Raw genomic sequence first — 11130 nt, 5'->3', positions numbered from 1 at the left:
GTTGAAGGAAGGCTATTAATGTTAATATATAAAGTTATTATAAATACATTGATTCAAAGTTTACAATTTGTGCAATTGAATTTGCTATGTATGTTTTTTTCTTTTAGTCAAATCCATCGTCATTTTATGACAGAATTCAAATGCAAAAGCCTCGAGCTAAAGCCCTCCAAAAAGCATTGCGTGCAAAACACCGCCATCAAAAACCTTTTCTAATCGTGAAGGGTTGTTCATCTTCAAACATTGTCTGGCTTGAAACACTCTAAATGCTTGAAATATAACTGTCCAGAGTATAAATCATCGTTGCTGTTATTACTGCACCTGCTGGGGTAGCCTATATTGTGTGAGACTTGAATAGGACAAGTGACAGTTAAAACCGTTAGGAAATGACTCATACGAATGATAAAGACCCCCCCAGTAACCTATAGTACAACAAATATAAGGATAATCATCAGGAAATTGAGAGATAAAACCATTGAGGGTTGTGGATTATTTTATCTTGTATCCGGCTCTGTATTTACATATAGATAACATAGGGTAAAGTTATAACATTATTGTTTACTACTAATAATAATCATTTGTTTCTTTGGGATTCGTTAAAGCAAGAAACGTTTTGTATAATTTGGTAGTTACCAAATCTGTTTACAGAAGCACCAAAAAGTACCCACTGTGACCGCAATATCTTAGTATATCATTTCCAGGCAAATACTTGTTGAAAAAAATAAAGCATCACCAGTAAAATACCCAAATCCCCTTTACACCCTATGCAATATATTCTCAAGATATATATTACAGATCTCAGCATACGCACAGTACAGAAGTAAATCCAAGTTCTACACGATGTGGCGGTAGTCGACCGGCTGCGAGCTGCTTTACCTTTCGCTGTGCTCCTGCGGGGGCCAGGTTGGGCTGGGGGCTCCTGGACAGGACAGAAGGTTTGCCACTGAGGGAAGAGGCAGGGTATTTGAAACCAATCTCACGTCCCCCCTGGGATAGCTGTGGGGTGACGTACTGATCAGTACAGAAGAAGTTCACGAGCCCGGCCTCTAAAATTCTCATCAATGAAATGCACACCATCCTGACGTGTCAATCAAGTCCCTTAACGAGGCCCTGGGACTGGGAGAGACAGCAGAGAGGCTGGGGTTAAGGGACTGGGATAGGGGCTAGGGATTTTGGGGACTGGGGCTAGGGACAGGGAGGGAGGCATGGGATAGTTGCATACGATACTTGACACAAAAGCATTGATCGCAGCACTAGGCAGCCTAGACCATTAGCGTTTCGACTACCTACAAAACACTCTCACTATTCTTAACTGAGCGTCGGGCACCTTCATCTAAATGGCTACGGGTTGTGCTATGTTTGGACACTATACACCAAACAGTTACAGCAGACAGTAATCCAGTTGTATCTACAACACAGAAATTATATCCAGAAATGTTGGTATTTTGGTACTGGTATTTATTAGGATCCCATTAGCCGCTGCAAAAGCATCAGCTACTCTTCCTGGGGTCCACATAAACATGACATAACACATAGTACAGGACATTATTCGTCAAGGACATCAATTATATCCAGAAATGTTGGTGTGTTTAGTCTCGTAAATGAAATGTTATGTATAAAATCAGACATTTATAGTTAGTGTTATTGCTTTGGCACGTTCTAGAAAGTGTTTAAAAAAAAAAAATCTCATTCTGATTCACATTCTCACTTCTCAATAGAAAGCTTCTTCTAAAGCATTTTTTTTTTACTTTCAAGTTATGCCAGAAGGAACATACGTGAAAATATGTCTGTGAGAACGTATGTGTCGAAACAATAAAGTGAGATCTAATGACACTGCTATTCTGAACTTGATCTACTGAGCTGAACAATTTCTTCATTCCTTCGGTCGTCTTGAAAGCATGCACACAACCATCTGTCTTCCCAGAAATCAATGCAACAATCTGTTTAACAGATACCTCAAATAGCTGAGAAACGAAAGAAAAAACCTGTTGTAAATCTATCACCTTTTCGCTAGAACGCCTTGAGCAGAGCGCTCGAGATGGCATTGCTGCTATTTTGTTTTCTTTGATATGGGATTCGACAGATGATCATTTTTTTTACGCACCGACGGGCTTCAGATCAATAGCGAAAGCACATTCAATGTTCTCGGCTCCCCATGTTGGTTTCAACTCTCTGAACCAGCTAGAGGTCAGGGGCCAAGCCTCTACAAACCACCGTGAGGACACACACACATCTCCGAGGTCCATTACCTACTGCACTTTACTTGTACAGAAAAACATTTAGCATAACCTCACACAGAATGTGCCGAGGCCGTAAAGACCTTGCTGAACTTAACACTAGCAGGGTTAGAAGCTTGACCCCTGAGCACATAAGAGGCATACTTTCTCCCTGTGTTGTTTTTCTCTCACGTACCCTACGCATCTTCAAGGTCAGGCTATAGACACCTAAAGCTTGGGTGGTCCAGGGCACTTTGTCTGCTGAGCATGTGTGTCATCACCAGTGTCAGGGAGCTGATGGCGAGCTAGAATATCTGTCGGCAGAGAGCATCAAAGAATTGACATACACCACATTTTATGGGGACACACCACAACACAGAAAAGGTTATGACCCACTGGTAACAACTTCAAAATGAAGCACACGGGCGGGCATTAAATTACCACCATATGCTGGCCACATGGGTGTCCGTCGGTGAACAGTATTCATAGCAGCTTGAAGTCAACTTGTAAGAGGACAGAATACAGAAGCTCTGTGGGTGTGAATACTGGCCGCAGTGACATATAAACCACACAGGAGCTTAAATTGGCAATCTGCTACCACATCACCCTGATATCAGGGTTGTCACCAGCGTTGTAGGGCATCGGTGAGGGGAGAGGGCCCGTGACTGATGAGCCAGGAGAGTGGCATGTTTACGAGCTGCATGAAAGCCGGGCTCAGCGGAGAGCAATGGAGTTCAGTGAGAAAAAGCATTGCCAGGACACACCCTTCAATCAGCCCAGTCGACAGAAGGGACTTGACCGGGATTGGTGCAAAGTGTGAAATGGCCACTAAAGAGGACTAACAGGTGGGGTGGGCAACGCCCTCGACTAGAGCCAGGTGTTTAGAGGCCATGCGTGGCAACCTTCTGCAAACTGTCAACCAGTCAGCGTGATGGATGGAGAGGACCGATAGCAGTGAGAACGGGATCGGCTTCAGGAGCAGGGTAATGTAACGGCCATAGACACGGTGGCATGACATACTGTAGGCCCATAGGTATGGTGGGTCCGCGAGAGGCCACAGAGGGGTGCATCTAATGCTCCCACCTCTCAGCCCATCGTCGGCGTGCCTGGCGCATCTTTGCCAGAACAGATTTCATCAGTAGATGAACTGCACAGCCCCTATCCTCCAGCTAGCAACTGTAGTGCGAGTAAAGAACGAGGCAAGACAGAGAGAGGGGGTATAACTCCACGACTTCAGAAGAACAGGCCTCTTTGGTCTCATGCAACATACACTGGAACCTAAATGTGTGAAAACAAATGACATTTTGAAAGCAAATACTTTTGTCAAAAAAAAAGGTTCAAAAATGTATCAATTGGGTCTTGAAAGGAGCCCTGTGGCACACCGTTTACCAAATAACACCCTATAAACCAAAACAAACTCAATGAAAACACAATAAAATACCAATTTTGTCTGACGCAACATACACTGGACCGAGCCCTGTGGCACACATAGTACCAAAAACACCACATTAATCGGAGAAATTGTAATTGCAAACTTACTAGCAGAGTATTGCAGAGTCCATGAACGGTCTCCTGTTGCCCAGGTCATTGTCCTCTTGCCAGGGTCCCAGGGGGGCCTGGGGACATGCTTCAGTGGATAGCTTGAAGAGTCGTTGGGGCTCATGACACGGAGGAGCAGCAACGTGGCCTGGGAGTCATGCTTGAGCGGCCGAGCACCCAGCCTGTCACTGTGCTGATGTATGTGCCCGCAGGGTCACGCTACGCTCAGAGGGAAGCAGGCAGCAGGGCCTTGGCCCTCACATAAGCCTCTCCCCAGCTGATCCACAACGCAGGGTGCCAACTGCCAACACAGCTGCCCAGGCCTGGCTGCTGAGGACAAGCACACGTAATGATTGCTACCACCAATGAATAAGAGAGCTATCGGAGTCTTGGTAGTTAATGTTAATGTCCTGAATCTGTAAAAGTAGATTCATGTTAATATTAAACCTAATTTTCACATAGTCATCCACTATGACTATGTGACCCTGCTAAACGCTTCATAGGCAACATATAACCCAGATACAGAACATGACCTTGGCTGGATTTCTCTGGATCTGGTAGGTGGCGGTCTTGCTCATGTCGGGGCGGCAGTAAATCAGGGATTCCTGCTGAGGTGATGTCAGTCCTTTACATCATGTGTTGTGGCTCCCCACTGTGTGGACACGTGGGCACAGCTTTTCTAGAGCGCTTTCACAGGGGGAGGGAGGGGACCCACCAGTCTGACCATTTACTGGAAAGAGAAGTCAGTTTATATATGTGTGTACGGTATGTTTCAAAAAACATGTGAGCCCCGCTTGTCATCTTTCACTCCCACGTCCAGCTAAAACAGGCAGTATAGATAAATGTTTTTTTTTATTTTTTACTTTGACAACCAAATTTGTGTACAGAATTGGCCACTGGCCAACACCATTGTGTTCAGTGCTGCACTGGCTCAGATCAAGCTAATGGCCCCTCGCTTCTCAGAAGCTCTTATAAAGGTTAAATGCATGAATGCTGTGACAAACAAGAACAGAATTCAAACATACAAACACTGCGTAGGAATTCTGCTTGAATTTATGGTAACGTGACAGCTAGCATCTGCGCTAGTACGCTCTGATAATAAATGAGGGACTCTGCCACTGGGCTGACTGATGTTATACAAACAAAACAAAACATGATTGGCTAGTTGCCCTTGTTATAGTCTTACTCTATCAATGCAACTGTTACAATATATGTTATATATGTGTTTAATTTTAAAGTCAAATCAGTCTTTTGAAAATAATCGTGAATTCTTTTTTTAGGTCAGTAAAACCCTCATTACAGTACCAAGCACTCGCACCTGGTTTTGCAATGTTTAAAACAGATCAAATCCAATAACTTAACGAAGAATACAGAAATTAACCAGACAAATGTACACAAAGAAGACAGATAGGAGGAGCTACTTTTTATTTCACATCAGAAGCATAGGTTTGTTCGGCATAAAAGTCAAAGTCCAAAAAGTATCAACATACAGCATTATGGGAAAGTTGAACATGTTATTTTGATACAAAGTTTATTTTTTTTACAAAGAACCTCAAAGAAACAACATTTGTATTTATTATTAGGGTAAATACCAGGTATATAGCAGGCTGGAAAATACCAATCGCCTCAAACCTTCTATTACATTTTAGGAAGTTAAGACGGCCCATTGGGAAGCCTCTTGAATCCACAAATAAATGAACGGTGTCTTAACCTAACGAGTGGCTTCTTCATATCAAGAGACTCCGGTTATGTTCCAATATCCACACATTCTTTCTTAGTATGATAGTGTGGGTTTCAGACCTGAGCTCTATTGTGATCCTGCTGAGAGAATGGCACCGTATGATAAATGTCAGTCAGATTTTATCCCAAGGCGGGTGATGGACAACCCTGTAGATCTAGGTCAAGAAACAATATGCTCTGCATCCGAAAGATTTTATGACTTATATGAATTTATATTGTCCACATGCACAAAATTTAAAGCCTTGATTATTCACGGTCCCATTCGGGAGTTTTATTGCTATTTTCAAATTCTTGTTGCTGATTTCTCGGTCGATATATCAGCAGATTCCTTCTGAGGTGAATCTAGGCGAAGAAGCCGAACATTTCAACCACAGTTCTCCCGATTGCCATGTTTGGATGCTAAAAATAGCTTCATAATATTATGTCAAATGTCAATGAAGAACGTTACGCTGCGTCATAAAAAAAGATGCATTTCTGCTTGAGTCGTAGACTCGTAACGAAATCCTACTGCTTATCGAGTATCGTTGCTAATTTAGAAAACAGGTGCTAATTTAGACGTTGGGTTTTATGGTTAACTGTTATTAACACCTGCATCATGACGGAGTCGTCACTCATGTTTTTATTTAACAGCAAGTTTGTCACCCAAAGCTGTGCCAAAAATGCAGTTGTACACTTGTTGCTTTTTTAAAAGACTTGCATCTTGTCTATAAAGCTGTCAACACTATTAATCTGGAACAGAAATAATATGTGACGATCAAACTTTAGATGCAAAAAGCCCCCCCCCCACCAAATGGGTAATGTATCTTATTGATAGAACCCAACTGTCTCATGCAGCTTATCTATAGGTGGTAACTTCCTGTTTCAATAAATAGTATGCAACATACTTTTTATTTCTCGCTGTGACAAAGAAAGATTTCATTCCACAACATCAGGTATCCTAAGCCTGCTAAATATACTAAACTCAGCAAAAAAAAGAAACGTCCCTTTTTCAGGACCCTGTTTTACAAAGATAATTCGTAAAAATCCATATAACTTCACAGATCTTTATTGTAAAGGGCTTAAACACTGTTTCCCATGCTTGTTTAATGAACCATAAACAATTAATGAACATGCACCTGTGGAAAGGTCGTTAAGACACTAACAGCTTACAGACAGTAGGCAATTAAGGTCACAGTTATGAAAACATAGGACACTAAAGAGGCCTTTCTACTGACTCTGGGAAAACACCCACAGAAAGATGCCCAGGGTCCCTGCTCATCTGCATGAATGTGCCATAGGCATGCTGCAAGGAGACATGAGGACTGCAGATGTGGCCAGGGCAATAAATTACAATGTCCGTACTGTGAAACGCCTAAGACAGCGCTACAGGGAGAAAGGAGAGACAGCTGATCGTCCTCGCGGTGGCAGACAACGTGTAACAACACCTGCACAGGATCGGCACATCTGAACATCACACCTGCGGGACAGATACAGAATGGCAACAACAACTGCCCGAGTTACACCAGGAACGCACAATCCCTCCATCAGTGCGCAGACTGTCCGCAATAGTCTGAGAGAGGCTGGACTGAGAACTTGTAGACGTGTTGTAAGGCAGGTCCTCACCAGACATCACCGGCAACAACGTCGCCTATGGGCACAAACCCACCATCGCTGGACCAGAAAGGACTGGCAAAAATTGCTCTTCACTGACGAGTCGTGGTTTTGTCTCACCAGGGGTAATGGTCAGATTCGCGTTTATCGTCGAAGGAATCAGTGTTACACCGAGGCGGAGGGTCCGTCATGGTCTGGGGCGGTGTGTCACATCATCATCGGACTGTGCTTGTTGTCATTGCAGGCAATCTCAACGCTGTGCGTTACAGGGAAGACATCCTCCTCCCTCATGTGGTACCCTTCCTGCAGGCTCATCCTGACATGACCCTCCAGCATGACAATGCCACCAGACATACTGCTCGTGATTTCCTGCAAGAGAGGAATGTCAGCGTTCTGCCATGGCCAGTGAAGAGTCCGGATCTCAATCCCATTGAGCACGTCTGGGACCTGTTGGATCGGAGGGTGAGGGCTAGGGCCATTCCCCCCAGAAATGTCTGGGAACTTGCAGGTGCCTTGGTGGAAGAGTGGGGTAACATCTCACAGCAAGAAGCACATATGGTGCAGTCCATGAGAAGGAGATCCACTGCAGTACTTAATGCAGCTGGTGGCCACACCAGATACTGACTGTTACTTTTGATTTTGGACCCCCCTTTGTTCAGGGACACATTATTCCATTTCTGTTAGTCACATGTCTCAGTTGTTGAATATTATGTTAATACAAATATTTACACGTTAAGTTTGCTGAAAATAAACGCAGTTGACAGTGAGAGGACGTTTATTTTTTTGCTGAGTTTATTATCAAATTCCAATGATATTCAACTCCTAATTGTTGCACAAAAAAACATGAAACCATGTGCAAAGCTGCAAAGCCATACACTGAACGAAAATATAAACCGCGACAGGCAACAATTTCAAAGATTTTACAGAGTTACAGTTCATATAAAGGAAGACAATCAATTGAAATAAATAAATTAGGCAGTAATCTATGGATTTTACATGACTGGGAATACAGATATGCATCTGTTGGTCACAAATACCTTAAAAGTACCTAATGTGACCACCATTTGCCTCATATAGCGCGGCACATCTCCTTCGCATGGAGTCGATCATGATGATGATTGTGGCCTGTGGAATGTTGTCCCACTCCTCTTCAATGGCTGTGCTAAGTTTCTGGGTATTAGCGGGAACTTGAACATGCTGTGTACACGTCGATCCAGAGTTGTGACATGTCTGGTGAGTACGCAGGCCATGGAAGAACATTTTCAGCTTCCAGGAATTGTGTACAAATCCCTGCGACATGGGGCCATGCATTATCATGCTGAAACATGAGGTGATGGTGGCAGATGAATGGCACGACAACGGGCCTCGGGATCTCGTCACGTTATCTCTGTGCATTCAAGTTAACATCATAAAATGTCTTTGTCTTTGTTGTCTGTAGCTTACGCCTGCCCATACCATAACCCTACCACCACGGAGCACTGATAACGCTGACATCAGCAAACCGCTCGCCCCCACACGACGCCATACACACTGTCCGCCATCTGCCTGCTACAGTTAAAATCGGGATTCATCCATGAAGAGCACACTTCTCCAGCGTGCCAGTAGTCATCGAAGGTGAGCATTTGCCCACTGAAGTCAGTTATGACACTGAACTGCAGTCAGGTCAAGACCCTGGTGATGAGTGTGTGTTTATAGTGTATTTTTGTTTGGTGTATATTAGTAGCTAATTAGCAATTCTCTTGCCAGATATCCGTAAGCCTATTAGCAGCGTTTGCCAAATGCACGGCTTGCAGAGACGCTTTGTTTGTCCAACCCTCAGATTTATAGACTGTTTTGCAACAAGAGCTAAAGCAGGAACTTTATGATTGATGATGGGTAGCCTATAAGTCAGCGTTTATTAATACTGAAAGAGACTCAGTGGCGGTTCAGATAGGTACACTTGTATCTTTATGCTGTGATATCATAAGGTATTAAAAGGTACATGAGAACATAGTACCAAGGAAGAGGGGAAGGGGGTATGGACTAGGTCACAGAGCAAACCAATCCATGTCAGTCTGTGTATCCCATCATGCCAAAAAAAAGACTTCACCTACATACATACAGTTGAAGTTGGAAGTTTACATAAACTTAGGTTGGAGTCATTAAAACTTGTTTTTCAATCACTCCACACATTTCTTGTTTACAAACTATAGTTTTGGAAAGTCGGTTAGGACATCTACTTTGTGCATGACACAAGTAATTTTTCCAACAATTGTTTACAGACAGATTATTTCACTTATAAATCACTGTATCACAATTCCAGTGGGTCAGAAGTTTACATACACCAAGTTGACTGTGTCTTTAAACAGCTTGGAAAATACCAGAAAATGATGTCATGGCTTTAGTAGCTTCTGATAGGCTAATTTACATAATTTTAGTCAATTGGAGGTGTACGTACTGGTAGTCTGGTTCATCCTTGGAAACTATTTCCAAGCGCCTGAAGGTACCACGTTCATCTGTACAAACAATAGTACGCAAGTATAAACATCATGGGACCACTCAGCCGTCATACCGCTCAGGGAGGAAACACGTTCTGTCTCCTGGAGATGAACGTACTTTGGTGCGAAAAGTGCAAATCAATCCCAGAACAACAGCAAAGGCCCTCGAGAAGATTCTGCAGGAAACAGGTACACAACTATCTATATCCATAGTTAAACAAACATAGACATAACCTGAAAAGCCGCTCAGCAAGGAAGAAGCCACTACTCCAAAACCGCTATAAAAAAGCCAGACTACAGTTTGCAACTGCACACGGAGACAAAAGATCGTATTTCTTGGAGAAATGTCCTCTGGTCTGATGAAACAAAAATAGAACTGTTGGCCATAATGACCATCGTTATGTTTGGAGGAAAAAGGGGGAGGCTTGCAAGCCAAAGAACACTATCCCAGCCGTCAAGCAAGGGGGTGGCAGCATCATGTTGTGGGGTTGCTTTGCTGCAGGAGGACTGGTGCACTTCACAAAATAGATGGCATCATGACGGACAATTATGTGGATATATTCAAGCAACATCTCAAGACATCAGTCAGGAAGTTAAAGCTTGGTCGCAAATGGGTCTTCCAAATGGACAATGATCCCAAGCATACTTCTAAAGTTGTGGCAAAATGGCTTAAGGACAACAAAGTCAAGGTATTGGAGTGGCTATCACAAAGCCCTGACCTCAATCCTGTAGAATATTTGTGGGCAGAACTGAAAAAGCTTGTGTGAGCAAGGAGGCCTACAAACCTGACTCAATTACACCAGCTCTGTCAGGAGGAATGAGCCAAAATTCACCCAACTTATTGTGGGAAGCTTGTGGAAGGCTACTCAAAACATTTGATCCAAGTTAAACCATTTAAATGCTATGCTACCAAATACTAATTGAGTGTATGTAAACTTCTGACCCACTGGGAATGTGATGAAAGAAATCAAATCTGAAATAAATCATTCTCTCTACTATTATTCTGACATTTCACATACTTAAAATAAAGTGGTGATTCTAACTGACCAAAAACAGGGATTTTTTACTAGGATTAAATAATTGTGAAAAACTGAGTGTAAATGTTTTTGGCTAAGGTGTATGTAAACTTACAACTTCAACTGTACATACATGCGCGTCTCTGTTTGTGTCGTCATAAGTCATTGCGGACTGCTAATAGTACGCTGGGTGAACGGGTAAGGTTTAAACAAAGTGTTCCCGGTATAGGACTCGTAATATGTTTGAGTAGTTTTGTCCATCTTGGGGTGTGTGCCAGCCGGCCCGCTCGGTGATTTACATGAGGGGGAGGGGCTATTTTTAAGGCAGAGGGCACAAAAAGAGCACAGTTACAGCATGTTAACCTTTAGGGTCAGGTCTGATACGTAAACCCACCCCATCTAAAAAAAACTCCTCTGAACTCATGCTGGGGAAAATAACTCCCTGCCTGAGAACCAGCAGCCTGGCCCAAGTGAGAAATTACTCCTTAGTGGGCCGGTAGGGGCAAAAAACAGCTGGGGTACAGGTGGCGAAACACACATTGACACACACAATGC

Source organism: Oncorhynchus clarkii, chromosome 13, assembly GCF_045791955.1.
Source record: "Oncorhynchus clarkii lewisi isolate Uvic-CL-2024 chromosome 13, UVic_Ocla_1.0, whole genome shotgun sequence".
In the NCBI taxonomy this organism is placed as follows: domain Eukaryota; kingdom Metazoa; phylum Chordata; class Actinopteri; order Salmoniformes; family Salmonidae; genus Oncorhynchus; species Oncorhynchus clarkii.
Note: the sequence above shows the minus strand (reverse complement) of the source record.